At 36.4% G+C, this 18,313-nt stretch overlaps 1 protein-coding gene across 4 annotated transcripts in view; it reads left to right on the forward strand.

Annotated features, from left to right (window-relative positions):
- Positions 1 to 12,410: 12,410 nt before the first annotated feature.
- Positions 12,411 to 18,313, forward strand: part of PLXNA1 (plexin A1) — a 305,584-nt gene continuing 299,681 nt past the window's right edge. For 2 of the 4 annotated variants that reach the window (XM_073644943.1, XM_073644947.1), the window contains exon 1: positions 12,411 to 12,556. The gene's annotated coding sequence lies outside the window, so the exon portion shown is untranslated. The other 2 variants (XM_073644946.1, XM_073644945.1) reach the window with 2 other exon arrangements.

Here is an 18,313-nt window from a genome sequence, read left to right on the forward strand (position 1 = left end):
TACATAGGGGGCAGTATTATATTAGTTATATTCTTGTACATAGGGGCAGTATTATAGTAGTTATATTCTTGTACATAGGAGCAGTATTATAGTTGTTATATTCTTGTACATAGGAGCAGTATTATAGTAGTTATATTCTTGTACATTTTAGCAGTATTATAGTAGTTATATTCTTGTACATAGTGGGCAGTATTATAGTAGTTATATACTTGTACATAGGAGCAGTATTATAGTAGTATATTCTTGTACATGGTGGGCAGTATTATAGTAGTTATATTGTTGTACATAGGAGCAGTATTATAGTAGTTATATTCTACATAGAGGCAGTATTATAGTAGTTATATTCTTGTACATAGGAGCAGTATTATAGTAGTTATATTCTTGTACATAGGTGCAGTATTATAGTAGTTATATTCTTGTACATAGGGAGCAGAATTATAGTAGTTATATTCTTGTACATAGGAGCAGTATTATAGTAGTTATATTCTTGTACATAGGTGCAGTATTTGTAGTAGTTATATTCTTGTACATAGGGGGCAGTATTATAGTAGTTATATTCTTGTACATAGGGAGCTGTATTATAGTAGTTATATTCTTGTACATAGGGGGAAGTATTATAGTAGTTATATTCTTGTACATAGGGGCAGTATTATAGTAGTTATATTCTTGTACATAGGAGCAGTATTATAGTAGTTATATTCTTTTACATAGGGAGCTGTATTATAGTAGTTATATTCTTGTACATGGGTGGCAGTATTACAGCAGTTATATTCTTGTATATAGGAGCAGTATTATAGTAGTTATATTCTTGTACATAGGAGCAGTATTATAGTAGTTATATTCTTGTACATAGGGAGTGGTATTATAGTAGTTATATTATTGTACATAGGAGCAGTATTATAGTAGTTATATTCTTGTACATAGGGGCAGTATTATAGTAGTTATATTCTTGTATATAGGAGCAGTATTATAGTAGCTATATTCTTGTACATAGGAGCAGTATTATAGTAGTTATATTCTTGTACGTAGGGAGCAGTATTATAGTAGTTATATTCTTGTACATAGGAGCAGTATTATAGCAGTTATATTCTTGTACACAGGAGCAGTATTATAGTAGTTATATTCTTGTACAAACGAGCAGTATTGTAGTAGTTATATTCTTGTACGTAGGAGCAGTATTATAGTAGTTATATTCTTGTACATAGGGTCAGTATTTTAGTAGTTATATTCTTGTACATAGGGGGCAGTATTATAGTAGTTATATTCTTGTACAGAGGGAGCCGTATTATAGTAGTTATATTCTTGTACATAGGAGCAGTATTATAGTAGTATATTCTTGTAGATAGTGGGCAGCATTATAGTAGTTATATTGTTGTACATAGGAGCAGTATTATAGTAGTTATATGCTGCATAGAGGCAGTATTATAGTAGTTATATTCTTGTACATAGTGGGCAGTATTATAGTAGTTATATTCTTGTACATAGGAGCAGTATTATAGTAGTTATATTCTTGTACATAGGGAGCAGTATTATAGTAGTTATATTCTTGTACATAGGAGCAGTATTATAGTAGTTATATTCTTGTACATAGGGAGCAGTATTATAGTAGTTATATTCTTGTAAATAGGGGCAGTATTATAGTAGTTATATTCTTGTATATAGGAGCAGTATTATAGTAGCTATATTCTTGTACATAGGAGCAGTATTATAGTAGTTATATTCTTGTACATAGGGAGCAGTATTATAGTAGTTATATTCTTGTACATAGGAGCAGTATTATAGCAGTTATATTCTTGTACACAGGAGCAGTATTATAGTAGTTATATTCTTGTACATACGAGCAGTATTGTAGTAGTTATATTCTTGTACATAGGAGCAGTTTTATAGTAGTTATATTCTTGTACATAGGGTCAGTATTATAGTAGTTATATTCTTGTACATAGGGGGTAGTATTATAGTAGTTATATTCTTGTACATAGGGAGCCGTATTATAGTAGTTATATTCTTGTACATAGGAGCAGTATTATAGTAGTTATATTCTTGTACATAGGGTCAGTATTATAGTAGTTATATTCTTGTACATAGGGGTCAGTATTATAGTAGTTATATTCTTGTACATAGGGAGCAGTTTTATAGTAGTTATATTCTTGTACATAGGAGCAGTATTATAGTAGTTATATTCTTGTACATAGGGGGCAGTATTATAGTAGTTATATTCTTGTACATAGGGAGCAGTATTATAGTAGATATATTCTTGTACATAGGAGGCAGTATTATAGCAGTTATATTCTTGTACATAGGGGGCAGTATTATAGTAGTTATATTCTTGTACATAGGGGCAGTATTATAGTAGTTATATTCTTGTACATAGGAGCAGTATTATAGTTGTTATATTCTTGTACATAGGAGCAGTATTATAGTAGTTATATTCTTGTACATAGGAGCAGTATTATAGTAGTTATATTCTTGTACATAGTGGACAGTATTATAGTAGTTATATACTTGTACATAGGAGCAGTGTTATAGTAGTATATTCTTGTACATGGTGGGCAGTATTATAGTAGTTATATTGTTGTAAATAGGAGCAGTATTATAGTAGTTATATTCTACATAGAGGCAGTATTATAGTAGTTATATTCTTGTACATAGGAGCAGTATTATAGTAGTTATATTCTTGTACATAGGTGCAGTATTATAGTAGTTATTTTCTTGTACATAGGGAGCAGAATTATAGTAGTTATATTCTTGTACATAGGAGCAGTATTATAGTAGTTATATTCTTGTACATAGGTGCAGTATTTGTAGTAGTTATATTCTTGTACATAGGGGGCAGTATTAAAGTAGTTATATTCTTGTACATAGGGAGCTGTATTATAGTAGTTATATTCTTGTACATAGGGGGAAGTATTATAGTAGTTATATTCTTGTACATAGGGGCAGTATTATAGTAGTTATATTCTTGTACATAGGGGGCAGTATTATAGTAGTTATATTCTTGTACATACGAGCAGTATTGTAGTAGTTATATTCTTGTACATAGGAGCAGTATTATAGTAGTTATATTCTTGTACATAGGGTCAGTATTATAGTAGTTATATTCTTGTACATAGGGGGCAGTATTATAGTAGTTATATTCTTGTACATAGGGAGCCGTATTATAGTAGTTATATTCTTGTACATAGGAGCAGTATTATAGTAGTTATATTCTTGTACATAGGGTCAGTATTATAGTAGTTATATTCTTGTACATAGGGGTCAGTATTATAGTAGTTATATTCTTGTACATAGGGAGCAGTTTTATAGTAGTTATATTCTTGTACATAGGAGCAGTATTATAGTAGTTATATTCTTGTACATAGGGGGCAGTATTATAGTAGTTATATTCTTGTACATAGGGAGCAGTATTATAGTAGATATATTCTTGTACATAGGAGGCAGTATTATAGCAGTTATATTCTTGTACATAGGGGGCAGTATTATATTAGTTATATTCTTGTACATAGGGGCAGTATTATAGTAGTTATATTCTTGTACATAGGAGCAGTATTATAGTTGTTATATTCTTGTACATAGGAGCAGTATTATAGTAGTTATATTCTTGTACATTTTAGCAGTATTATAGTAGTTATATTCTTGTACATAGGAGCAGTATTATAGTAGTTATATTCTTGTACATAGGGTCAGTATTATAGTAGTTATATTCTTGTACATAGGGGTCAGTATTATAGTAGATATATTCTTGTAAATAGGGGCAGTATTATAGTAGTTATATTCTTGTACATAGTGGGCAGTATTATAGTAGTTATATTCTTGTACATAGGAGCAGTATTATAGTAGTTATATTCTTGTACATAGGGAGCAGTATTATAGTAGTTATATTCTTGTACATAGGAGCAGTATTATAGTAGTTATATTCTTGTACATAGGGAGCAGTATTATAGTAGTTATATTCTTGTAAATAGGGGCAGTATTATAGTAGTTATATTCTTGTATATAGGAGCAGTATTATAGTAGCTATATTCTTGTACATAGGAGCAGTATTATAGTAGTTATATTCTTGTACATAGGGAGCAGTATTATAGTAGTTATATTCTTGTACATAGGAGCAGTATTATAGCAGTTATATTCTTGTACACAGGAGCAGTATTATAGTAGTTATATTCTTGTACATACGAGCAGTATTGTAGTAGTTATATTCTTGTACATAGGAGCAGTTTTATAGTAGTTATATTCTTGTACATAGGGTCAGTATTACAGTAGTTATATTCTTGTACATAGGGGGTAGTATTATAGTAGTTATATTCTTGTACATAGGGAGCCGTATTATAGTAGTTATATTCTTGTACATAGGAGCAGTATTATAGTAGTTATATTCTTGTACATAGGGTCAGTATTATAGTAGTTAAATTCTTGTACATAGGGGTCAGTATTATAGTAGTTATATTCTTGTACATAGGGAGCAGTTTTATAGTAGTTATATTCTTGTACATAGGAGCAGTATTATAGTAGTTATATTCTTGTACATAGGGGGCAGTATTATAGTAGTTATATTCTTGTACATAGGGAGCAGTATTATAGTAGATATATTCTTGTACATAGGAGGCAGTATTATAGCAGTTATATTCTTGTACATAGGGGGCAGTATTATAGTAGTTATATTCTTGTACATAGGGGCAGTATTATAGTAGTTATATTCTTGTACATAGGAGCAGTATTATAGTTGTTATATTCTGGTACATAGGAGCAGTATTATAGTAGTTATATTCTTGTACATAGGAGCAGTATTATAGTAGTTATATTCTTGTACATAGTGGACAGTATTATAGTAGTTATATACTTGTACATAGGAGCAGTGTTATAGTAGTATATTCTTGTACATGGTGGGCAGTATTATAGTAGTTATATTGTTGTAAATAGGAGCAGTATTATAGTAGTTATATTCTACATAGAGGCAGTATTATAGTAGTTATATTCTTGTACATAGGAGCAGTATTATAGTAGTTATATTCTTGTACATAGGTGCAGTATTATAGTAGTTATTTTCTTGTACATAGGGAGCAGAATTATAGTAGTTATATTCTTGTACATAGGAGCAGTATTATAGTAGTTATATTCTTGTACATAGGTGCAGTATTTGTAGTAGTTATATTCTTGTACATAGGGGGCAGTATTAAAGTAGTTATATTCTTGTACATAGGGAGCTGTATTATAGTAGTTATATTCTTGTACATAGGGGGAAGTATTATAGTAGTTATATTCTTGTACATAGGGGCAGTATTATAGTAGTTATATTCTTGTACATAGGGGGCAGTATTATAGTAGTTATATTCTTGTACATACGAGCAGTATTGTAGTAGTTATATTCTTGTACATAGGAGCAGTATTATAGTAGTTATATTCTTGTACATAGGGTCAGTATTATAGTAGTTATATTCTTGTACATAGGGGGCAGTATTATAGTAGTTATATTCTTGTACATAGGGAGCCGTATTATAGTAGTTATATTCTTGTACATAGGAGCAGTATTATAGTAGTTATATTCTTGTACATAGGGTCAGTATTATAGTAGTTATATTCTTGTACATAGGGGTCAGTATTATAGTAGTTATATTCTTGTACATAGGGAGCAGTTTTATAGTAGTTATATTCTTGTACATAGGAGCAGTATTATAGTAGTTATATTCTTGTACATAGGGGGCAGTATTATAGTAGTTATATTCTTGTACATAGGGAGCAGTATTATAGTAGATATATTCTTGTACATAGGAGGCAGTATTATAGCAGTTATATTCTTGTACATAGGGGGCAGTATTATATTAGTTATATTCTTGTACATAGGGGCAGTATTATAGTAGTTATATTCTTGTACATAGGAGCAGTATTATAGTTGTTATATTCTTGTACATAGGAGCAGTATTATAGTAGTTATATTCTTGTACATTTTAGCAGTATTATAGTAGTTATATTCTTGTACATAGGAGCAGTATTATAGTAGTTATATTCTTGTACATAGGGTCAGTATTATAGTAGTTATATTCTTGTACATAGGGGTCAGTATTATAGTAGTTATATTCTTGTACATAGGGAGCAGTTTTATAGTAGTTATATTCTTGTACATAGGAGCAGTATTATAGTAGTTATATTCTTGTACATAGGGGGCAGTATTATAGTAGTTATATTCTTGTACATAGGGAGCAGTATTATAGTAGATATATTCTTGTACATAGGAGGCAGTATTATAGCAGTTATATTCTTGTACATAGGGGGCAGTATTATATTAGTTATATTCTTGTACATAGGGGCAGTATTATAGTAGTTATATTCTTGTACATAGGAGCAGTATTATAGTTGTTATATTCTTGTACATAGGAGCAGTATTATAGTAGTTATATTCTTGTACATTTTAGCAGTATTATAGTAGTTATATTCTTGTACATAGTGGGCAGTATTATAGTAGTTATATACTTGTACATAGGAGCAGTATTATAGTAGTATATTCTTGTACATGGTGGGCAGTATTATAGTAGTTATATTGTTGTACATAGGAGCAGTATTATAGTAGTTATATTCTACATAGAGGCAGTATTATAGTAGTTATATTCTTGTACATAGGAGCAGTATTATAGTAGTTATATTCTTGTACATAGGTGCAGTATTATAGTAGTTATATTCTTGTACATAGGGAGCAGAATTATAGTAGTTATATTCTTGTACATAGGAGCAGTATTATAGTAGTTATATTCTTGTACATAGGTGCAGTATTTGTAGTAGTTATATTCTTGTACATAGGGGGCAGTATTATAGTAGTTATATTCTTGTACATAGGGAGCTGTATTATAGTAGTTATATTCTTGTACATAGGGGGAAGTATTATAGTAGTTATATTCTTGTACATAGGGGCAGTATTATAGTAGTTATATTCTTGTACATAGGAGCAGTATTATAGTAGTTATATTCTTTTACATAGGGAGCTGTATTATAGTAGTTATATTCTTGTACATGGGTGGCAGTATTACAGCAGTTATATTCTTGTATATAGGAGCAGTATTATAGTAGTTATATTCTTGTACATAGGAGCAGTATTATAGTAGTTATATTCTTGTACATAGGGAGTGGTATTATAGTAGTTATATTATTGTACATAGGAGCAGTATTATAGTAGTTATATTCTTGTACATAGGGGCAGTATTATAGTAGTTATATTCTTGTATATAGGAGCAGTATTATAGTAGCTATATTCTTGTACATAGGAGCAGTATTATAGTAGTTATATTCTTGTACGTAGGGAGCAGTATTATAGTAGTTATATTCTTGTACATAGGAGCAGTATTATAGCAGTTATATTCTTGTACACAGGAGCAGTATTATAGTAGTTATATTCTTGTACATATGAGCAGTATTGTAGTAGTTATATTCTTGTACATAGGAGCAGTATTATAGTAGTTATATTCTTGTACATAGGGTCAGTATTATAGTAGTTATATTCTTGTACATAGGGGGCAGTATTATAGTAGTTATATTCTTGTACATAGGGAGCCGTATTATAGTAGTTATATTCTTGTACATAGGAGCAGTATTATAGTAGTTATATTCTTGTACATAGGGTCAGTATTATAGTAGTTATATTCTTGTACATAGGGGTCAGTATTATAGTAGTTATATTCTTGTACATAGGGAGCAGTTTTATAGTAGTTATATTTTTGTACATAGGAGCAGTATTATAGTAGTTATATTCTTGTACATAGGGGGCAGTATTATAGTAGTTATATTCTTGTACATAGGGAGCAGTATTATAGTAGATATATTCTTGTACATAGGAGGCAGTATTATAGTAGTTATATTGTTGTACATAGGAGCAGTATTATAGAAGTTATATTCTACATAGAGGCAGTATTATAGTAGTTATATTCTTGTACATAGGAGCAGTATTATAGTAGTTATATTCTTGTACATAGGTGCAGTATTATAGTAGTTATATTCTTGTACATAGGGAGCAGAATTATAGTAGTTATATTCTTGTACATAGGAGCAGTATTATAGTAGTTATATTCTTGTACATAGGTGCAGTATTTGTAGTAGTTATATTCTTGTACATAGGGGGCAGTATTATAGTAGTTATATTCTTGTACATAGGGAGCTGTATTATAGTAGTTATATTCTTGTACATAGGGGGAAGTATTATAGTAGTTATATTCTTGTGCATAGGGGCAGTATTATAGTAGTTATATTCTTGTACATAGGGGGCAGTATTATAGTAGTTATATTCTTGTACATAGGAGCAGTATTATAGTAGTTATATTCTTTTACATAGGGAGCTGTATTATAGTAGTTATATTCTTGTACATGGGTGGCAGTATTACAGCAGTTATATTCTTGTATATAGGAGCAGTATTATAGTAGTTATATTCTTGTACATAGGAGCAGTATTATAGTAGTTATATTCTTGTACATAGGGAGTGGTATTATAGTAGTTATATTATTGTACATAGGAGCAGTATTATAGTAGTTATATTCTTGTACATAGGGGCAGTATTATAGTAGTTATATTCTTGTATATAGGAGCAGTATTATAGTAGCTATATTCTTGTACATAGGAGCAGTATTATAGTAGTTATATTCTTGTACATAAGGAGCAGTATTATAGTAGTTATATTCTTGTACATAGGAGCAGTATTATAGCAGTTATATTCTTGTACACAGGAGCAGTATTATAGTAGTTATATTCTTGTACATATGAGCAGTATTGTAGTAGTTATATTCTTGTACATAGGAGCAGTATTATAGTAGTTATATTCTTGTACATAGGGTCAGTATTATAGTAGTTATATTCTTGTACATAGGGGGCAGTATTATAGTAGTTATATTCTTGTACATAGGGAGCCGTATTATAGTAGTTATATTCTTGTACATAGGAGCAGTATTATAGTAGTTATATTCTTGTAAATAGGGTCAGTATTATAGTAGTTATATTCTTGTACATAGGGGTCAGTATTATAGTAGTTATATTCTTGTACATAGGGAGCAGTTTTATAGTAGTTATATTCTTGTACATAGGAGCAGTATTATAGTAGTTATATTCTTGTACATAGGGGGCAGTATTATAGTAGTTATATTCTTGTACATAGGGAGCAGTATTATAGTAGATATATTCTTGTACATAGGAGGCAGTATTATAGCAGTTATATTCTTGTACATAGGGGGCAGTATTATAGTAGTTATATTCTTGTACATAGGGGCAGTATTATAGTAGTTATATTCTTGTACATAGGAGCAGTATTATAGTTGTTATATTCTTGTACATAGGAGCAGTATTATAGTAGTTATATTCTTGTACATGGGAGCAGTATTATAGTAGTTATATTCTTGTACATAGGAGCAGTATTATAGTAGTTATATTCTTGTACATAGTGGGCAGTATTATAGTAGTTATATACTTGTACATAGGAGCAGTATTATAGTAGTATATTCTTGTACATGGTGGGCAGTATTATAGTAGTTATATTGTTGTACATAGGAGCAGTATTATAGTAGTTATATTCTACATAGAGGCAGTATTATAGAAGTTATATTCTTGTACATAGGAGCAGTATTATAGTAGTTATATTCTTGTACATAGGTGCAGTATTATAGTAGTTATATTCTTGTACATAGGGAGCAGAATTATAGTAGCTATATTCTTGTACATAGGAGCAGTATTATAGTAGTTATATTCTTGTACATAGGTGCAGTATTTGTAGTAGTTATATTCTTGTACATAGGGGGCAGTATTATAGTAGTTATATTCTTGTACATAGGGAGCTGTATTATAGTAGTTATATTCTTGTACATAGGGGCAAGTATTATAGTAGTTATATTCTTGTACATAGGGGCAGTATTATAGTAGTTATATTCTTATACATAGGGGGCAGTATTATAGTAGTTATATTCTTGTACATAGGAGCAGTATTATAGTAGTTATATTCTTGTACATAGGGAGCTGTATTATAGTAGTTATATTCTTGTACATGGGTGGCAGTATTACAGCAGTTATATTCTTGTATATAGGAGCAGTATTATAGTAGTTATATTCTTGTACATAGGAGCAGTATTATAGTAGTTACATTCTTGTACATAGGAGCAGTATTATAGTAGTTATATTCTTGTACATAGGTGCAGTATGTGTAGTAGTTATATTCTTGTACATAGGGGCAGTATTATAGTAGTTATATTCTTGTACATAGGAGCAGTACTACAGCAGTTATATTCTTGTATATAGGAGCAGTATTATAGTAGTTATATTCTTGTACAAAGGAGCAGTATTATAGTAGTTATATTCTTGTACATAGGTGCAGTATTTGTAGTAGTTATATTCTTGTACATAGGGGCAGTATTATAGTAGTTATATTCTTGCACATAGGGGCAGTATTATAGAGTTATATCTTGTACATAGGTGCAGTATTTGTAGTAGTTATATTCTTGTACATAGGGGCAGTATTATAGTAGTTATATTCTTGTACATAGGGGCAGTATTATAGTAGTTATATTCTTGTACATAGGTGCAGTATTTGTAGTAGTTATATTCTTGTACATAGGGGCAGTATTATAGTAGTTATATTCTTGTACATAGGGGGCGGTATTATAGTAGTTATATTCTTGTACATAGGGGGCAGTATTATAGTAGTTATGTTCTTGTACATAGGGGGCAGTATTATAGTAGTTATATTCTTGTACATAGGAGCAGTATTATAGTAGTTATATTCTTGTACATAGGAGCAGTATTATAGTAGTTATATTCTTGTACATAGGGGGCAGTATTATAGTAGTTATATTCTTGTACATAGGAGCAGTATTATAGTAGTTATATTCTTGTACAGGGGGGCAGTATTATAGTAGTCATATTCTTAGATTGTAGCTTGTGACTAGGACCCTCACTCCTTTTGGAATCTGTTGAGTTCTGTGTTCCCTGTGAAATGTGAAGTGCTGCGGAATATTTTGGTGCTAGAAAAATAAAAATGATCATTCTTCTCATCACTTCCCCTCCACCAGTGGAACTTTTAGTATGTGTATTTCTCAGCAGGGGCAATATTCATATCTGAAAACAAACAAAAAATGGTTGTAAAATATTAGTAAATGTATATTTATTATTGTCTTTTGTTCTCTTCATTATTGATGCAGGACAATGTGCAGGATCTGGATCTTTACATTCATATAATTGCTCTATTCTGCTATACTTGTATCATATAATGACCATATAACTATCTCCCTGTCTTTTTGTCATAATAATATAATAATAACTATCATTAATAAACTCGTTCCTTTCGGCTGTGTGCCCACGTAGCGTTTTTCAAGCGTTTTTGATGCGGAATTTCCGCAGCGGAAACGCTTGTAAAACGCTAGGTAATCCGCACCCCATGGTCCCCAAGGGGATTCCGCATGTTCTATGCACATGCTGCGGATTTTTCCGCAGCGTTTATGCTGCGTACAAAAATCCGCAGCATGTCATTTAATTTTGCGGAAGCGCAGCGGAACTCCCGCCATTGACTTGCATTGAGACGCATAGAAACCACGACTGTACATTTTTACAAGCGGCTTCTATGCGTCTCTATGTGCGGATGGTACCCAGTTCTGAAGGAGAGGAGACTCTCATCCAGACCTGGGTACCATTGTACCTGTAAAAAAAGAATAAAATAACAAATAAAGTTTATATTCACCTGTCCGGCGGCTTCTCTCTGAATGCCGGCATCGCTTGAGGACCTGCGGTGATGTCACAGTCATGTGACCGCAGGCCCTTCACCGCTCTGTCTCGCGATATGCCGGCAGCCGGGAACCAGCCAGGAAGCAGCGCTGCAGCCACGCCGGGGCCTTGGGGGTGAGTATAGCTTTATTTGTTTTCATTTTTACGGTTCACACTGTATAAATCCATGCTGTTTGCATGGATTTATACAGTGTGACCTAGTTGTCAAGCACTTTCCAAGTGATGCTATCGCCTGGAAAGCGCTTGTCAATCTGCATGCTTTTTTTCTGCCAGGGAGATGCAGAAATGCTGCAGAAATTTTCTGCTTCATTTCTGCATCGTGGGCACATAGCCTTATGCTGCGTTCAAAAATCCGCAGCATGTCATTTAATTTTGCGTTTCCGCAAGCGGAATTGCCTTTGTCCAATGCATAAAAAACGCAAGGAAATTCCGCATGTGGAAAACGCGTGATAAACGCGCGAAAAATGCGCGATAAACGTGTGCGGAATTCCGCATGCGTTTTTCCGGGAGAGGACTTGCATTTATGCAGCAGAAATTTTCTGCTTCATAAATGCAACGTGGGCACATAGCCTTAGAGGATTGGTTGCAGCCAAGTCAGGGTTAACAGTGAGTAAGACTAGGCTCCTCCCTCCGCTTGTCCCCTCCCAGGCTGGCTTGCGCGCCCTCTGGCGGTGAGCCGCGGAACGGCAGCGCCCTGGGAAGTGAGATCGAGGCTGGAGTTCCAGTGGAAGCTGCGCTGCATTCCTTCCCATTCATGTTGAGCTGCTACATTGTATCACGGCGCCGGGAGTCCGGACATGGCAGCGGGCGCCCGCTCTCACAGTAAGTAACCCGCATGCACCGTGCGATCTGCCGGGGGGAACTTTTCCTGCGCTTCCCCGGTCACTGGAGGAGGGAGAGAAGGAAACTGGAGATCTGCAACGTGCTGCCGAGGAAGATCGGGGATCGGGCTGCCTGGTCCACCCTGGAGGGGTGCGGGTACTCGGGACTGCAGCATGCTGGCCTCCTGCACTGGACAGGCAGTCACTGGGGGCCCCCTGCACTGGACAGGCAGTCACTGGGGGCCCCCTGCACTGGACAGGCAGTCACTGGGGGCCCCCTGCACTGGACAGGCAGTCACTGGGGGCCCCCTGCACTGGACAGGCAGTCACTGGGGGCCCCCTGCACTGGACAGGCAGTCACTGGGGGCCCCCTGCACTGGACAGGCAGTCACTGGGGGCCCCCTGCACTGGACAGGCAGTCACTGGGGGCCCCATGATCTGCAGGGCTTGTGCCTATGATACCCATTGCTGGCAGGGCAGGCTGTGCTGTACAGATTGCATTGCTGCACATGTGTATAGTGCCCTGCCATATGTCTGCGGTGCCCCTTGCTCCATGCCATGCTGCAGTTAGTGGGCAGGGAGAGGCTGCTGGATGTGGTTGTGTTACTGATGTTTTTCTGCATCAGATGCCAGTTTAATAAAGTGGCTGCAATGGTAGAAACGCGCCGGTCATCCGATGTCAATGTGAATATTTGCTTTAGATTGATCCACAGCTGAAATATCCTGTATTATACCCATAATTTCTACCCACCCCTCATTACCTTCTGTACCCACAGCCTGAAGTTACTAAGCTGATGCATATGACAGACCCTTTGGCTCACATGACCCCCCTCATTGCATTCCTATAAGATCATGATTTGGGATGTTGGAGTCAATGCAGATCCTTCCTCTTAGTTTGGAAGCACTACCTCCCCCATCCTCCTATGCAGCAGGGAAGCAATTAATCATACTTGTCCCTATGCCATGACTTGGGGATTTTACCAATGTGTGTACAGAGCTGTGGTATAGGTTGGAGCTATGGACATAACGGGCAATGACATGAATAGATGATTTAATCACCCCCTTCCACATCCTGCTTTTCCTTGGGGGTATTGTTAACACCTTACTAACCAATTGGAGGGGATTGCGGTGCATTGCAGGGTGGCAGTGGAAGGGTTAAGTATCTGAGGGTAAAATTGGGCGGAAATCTTTTTTTTTTTTTCCTTTTCTCCCCCCTCTGCGGAGATCAGTAGCGTGGATTTCACCCGAGAGGAGGAAGGGGGTGCTTTGTATGGATGGAGGGAGCAGGTAGAGCAGTGAATGCAGAAGACCATTAAGATCATGTAGCGCAGTCCCGGTGCTCGCATTTAGATCGGAGACTGCGAAAAATAAAAAATATGTGGAAGGCAAAGCTGCTTCACCATGGTGGAGAAGGATGCTCGCCCTGTGCATCGCCCTGAATATTCATCATCTGCTGGATGGAGGAGAGCTGCGTACGCTCACGGCCAGCTGCATGCCAGGTTGCTGCCACCTCTTCCTACACCTGTAAGTAGATGGCAGCACTCCACCGGAGTGCCCTGCGCGCTTTCTAGAAATACCACGGAGGTGTGAGTCCTACCTGTGTCCTCCGCTCATACTGGAGAGCTCACCCGGGGGGCTGCCGCGCCAGTACCGGAGGACCCCGCTGCCAATGCAGGTAAGGAGTCTGTGGGATTTGTTGGCACAAGGTGGCATTAACCCCTTTCTGCCCACACTGGCGCTGTCAGTAGGCATGTCGGCGGATGAGTGAGCTCGGCATTGTCCTGGTTTCGTGAGGACGGTTCCTCTGTGGGACTGGAGAGGACTGAGGGCTCATGTCTGGCAATGGTGTCCATGTCCCTGATACTGGGAGGAAGGGAATTACCGTAGGTCTGGAAGCAGTAGACTATCTGTGGGGATATAACATTCCAATACGTATGTATATCTTTATGTGTGTCCGTATACAGTATGTGGCGGTGTCTGATCCTGAGGGCTTTTGTGAAGATGTATATACTTCATAGTAAAATGTAGGAGTGCAAGGATTTCTATGGTGTGAAGAAATACAAACAATAGATGGTGAATATACGTGTGTATTTTTTATATTATATATATATATATATTATATATATGTACATACATGTTTGTGTACTATATATGGTATGTATATACACTGTATGGCACATGAATGCTTTACACATACATATGCTTGTGTCTATGTATATCCTGGATGGGAAAATAGACCATATATAGATGAGTGTGAAGATTTATGGTAAGTTGTATGTGAATATATTGCATTACTGCATAGTTTCTGTGTAAGGACGATGCATACATAAACACGTATATGTATATAGTTTGTATATATCTGTGGATATAGATGGGTATGTGTGATTAGCTTTCGTTTGGATGGTAAGTATATATATATGTAGATGTATAATGTAAAGCATTTCTGGTACACATGCATATGTCTGCTGTGTGTATGAGACTTGCGGTATATATGTATATGAGATTTATGGTACACATGTATGTGTCTGGTGTGTATATTTGCTATGTACATGAATAGGTGTGTGTGTGTGTATTAGCAGTATACAAGTACATGGTGTATGTCTGGTGTGTGTATGATATATCCTGTATACATATATATGATTGCTGTACACGTGCCTGTGTGTATATTTACGGTATATATTTATATGATGTTTGCGGTGTCCATGTATGTGTCTATATTTGCGGTGTATATGATATTAGTGGTGTATATGTCTGTGTGTATATTAGCGGTGTACATGTATTTGTCTGGTGTGTATGATATATACTGTATACATGTACATGATGTTTGAAATGTCTGGTGTGTGTGTGTGTATATATATATATATATATATATATATATATATATATATTTGTACTCTTTTTCTGGAGCATCTCATGACGGCCACATTCAGTATTGCCAGTACTATTCAGAGTCGGTCTTCTCAGGTTTTATGATCCTGCAGAGTCTGTTGCTGGTAACTCTACCACAATGACGTCCTTCTCGTTGCCAAGATTTAGGAAATACATTTTGCCATTGTTTTCTAGAACAAACATTCTTTGTCTTCTATAGCCATGAACTCAGAGAAGGCTCCGGACTCCTTCCCGGACTCTCTGGGGTCATAATTTGGATGCCATGACTGCAGAGTGAGACCAGATGCCTGTATATATGTAATATGTTACCTGTCCAGTCACACGTAATATAGAGAACTGCAGCCGCCCCCTCTGCCCATTCATGCATTTAATATTTCTCCCCATTCTCTCCTGCGCTACAGTATATGCAGCGCCACATTGCAGAGAGGCCAGGAGAAGAATAGTACTTCAACTAAAGTGCAGTCCATAAAGAAAGTTGTAGAGCGGGCCCCCAGCCCCCTCCTTATTAATCCCCCCAGTGCTGATATTTCCACATGTCCCCAGCAAATGGTTCCACAACCTCCTGCTCTAAACTGTTGCAGCTGCTGGGGCCTTCTGACCCCGGTGCCCTTTAACCTGACATGGTTGGGGGGTGGTGCGGATGGAGAGGTGAGCTCTGGCATCCTATACCAAATGTTTTAAAGAAATGTATAACCTATTAACTTCTTAAAGGGATAGTCACATTATTAGTTCATTTTTATAGCACCATTATGGCATTATCTAGACTTTAAAAAGCTGTTATGTCTGAAGGTATGCTGCTTGTGTTCAGGGTATTTGGCATGCCTCTACCCGACCTTGTGACTGTTTGGCAAGAGGTATTGAGCCTTTGTGTGGAATGCATCAGAATCACAGGGTGCACCTTGAAAAAACATGGCGAGCTTGGGAACAAGCTCCATATTGCATGATTAAACGGGGGACTAGTTACCTGACCTGTTTGGGTTACTGTCATTGGTCAGCCACCGGCCGTGCCAGCAGGGTACTCTGAGGTCACGACTCATGCCTTGCTCACTGACCAGTCACAGGCTCCTCCCTCTGGACTCTAGAGGGGTAATAATTTTTGACATGTGCGAAAGCCAGTAGTAGGTAAAGTAGTGACTTCTTTTTTTTGTGGTGACCCGGTAAAGTCACAGTGGCCATCTTGGTTGGTTGGTTGGTCAGTCACTTTTTATTATTTGGCGGAAGGGAGGGATTGAGGTTGTACACCAGCATGGTATATGTAGGTGCCATTTGCACAGAGCTCTGTGTGTACAGGTGTAAATATATGTAGTTTATAGCATATCTAGCTTTAAAATGATTAATTACACACCTTTATAAGGAGGGCTCTTGTGCTGCTGCAAAACTCACCCCCTACCGTGCCCTAACTCATGTCATCACTTCGTCTTTTTGTCCCCTGACTGTCCAAATGCTTCCAGCTTCGAGCTTGCTGGGAATTGTAGTTTTGCACTTATTTTAGAGCATGTTAGGAGTTGAAGTTTTGTAACTGAGGGCAGTAATTACAGCATACAAGGAGTTGTACTAGCGCTGCATAGATTGGGGACCCCCAATCTTTCCCATATAAATCCATATTCTATTTTTTTTATGCATTTTTTGGCTCCCAGTAGTAGGATATTTACACTATCAGGTGTCTTGTCCCTTTTTTTTTAAGGATTGGGTTTGGAATGTTGAGGGTGATGGTCCTCAAGGTTTTGCCCCCCAGCAGTGTGACCTGGGTAGACTTGTTTGGGTAGATTTTGAATAAAGCCGTTTTGTTCCCTGCGGTGGTGAAAGATAAATTCCTGGGACTGGTGCTGAGAGCTGAGTGACCAGGGACAGGCTCGGCGCAGATCTGTTTGCCCGGCCATGAGTGACAAGTGGCGCTCTGCGGTGACGGACAGCAGGCCTGCCGAGATGTGTATTGCTTTTGGAGCTGCTTTGGACTAATGTATGACAACATAGAGGCATTCAGCCATGCAGCACAGTGGGCCGCAGCTCCAGAAAGGGTGATTTTCTGCTGCTGTCACAGGCGCAGTTCTTGAAAGAAATTCTTAATAAAAAAATATATATATTCACAGTAAATTTCCCTTAGTCTGACATTTAATAATCTTAGTGGTGTTTTTAAATACATGCTTGTTGGTCTAATACACCAGTCCCCCGTTACAAAACTACTATTCATATCATCTGGGTTTTATTATTGCATTATTCTCTACCCCCCCCCCCACCCCCTCTTCACACCCATCATGCGCCCCCTAAAACACCAGAAAACTTACTAATCAGATCCTACTGAGCTATACGGAAACAATACAATCTGGTATGCATTTGGTTAAATCCAATGATACATTCCATTGTTAAAACTTTGTGTTTCCACGGCAACAAACTTCTTGATACACTTCTCGCTAATCTCTCATCAGGTCGGAGACGCTAATTTACCTTTTAAGTAAAAAAAAAAAAAAAAAAAAAAAAAAAGTGAATTAAATGTTATTTGGCTGATTTGATCCCACTTATTCATGGATGTACCAGTATTTTCCTTGAGTACAATATATTCAATATCAGTACACTTTTTCATGGTATTTGACCACTAGGTGGTGCTGTTCTGTATATGTCTATGCAAGAAGCACTTGTCTAGGTATAACATCTGGGCTCTTATGTTTGATTGACCTCATTAGTAAACCTTTTATTTGTTGCCTCGCCCCGCTGCCATCATTAAAACTGTTTTGGAACATATTAATTAATTTATCCCTTACTAATAGATGTTGCAGTACAATTTTGTACGTTATTTGGGGATGGTAATCCCATTTTTGGAGTTGCATTTGTTCCATATCTGTGTTTGAAGACTTTTATTATAGTTCATCGT

Source organism: Phyllobates terribilis, unplaced genomic scaffold (assembly GCF_046119375.1).
Source record: "Phyllobates terribilis strain yellow unplaced genomic scaffold, ASM4611937v1 Scaffold_8__6_contigs__length_399053987, whole genome shotgun sequence".
Classification (NCBI taxonomy): Eukaryota; Metazoa; Chordata; class Amphibia; order Anura; family Dendrobatidae; genus Phyllobates; species Phyllobates terribilis.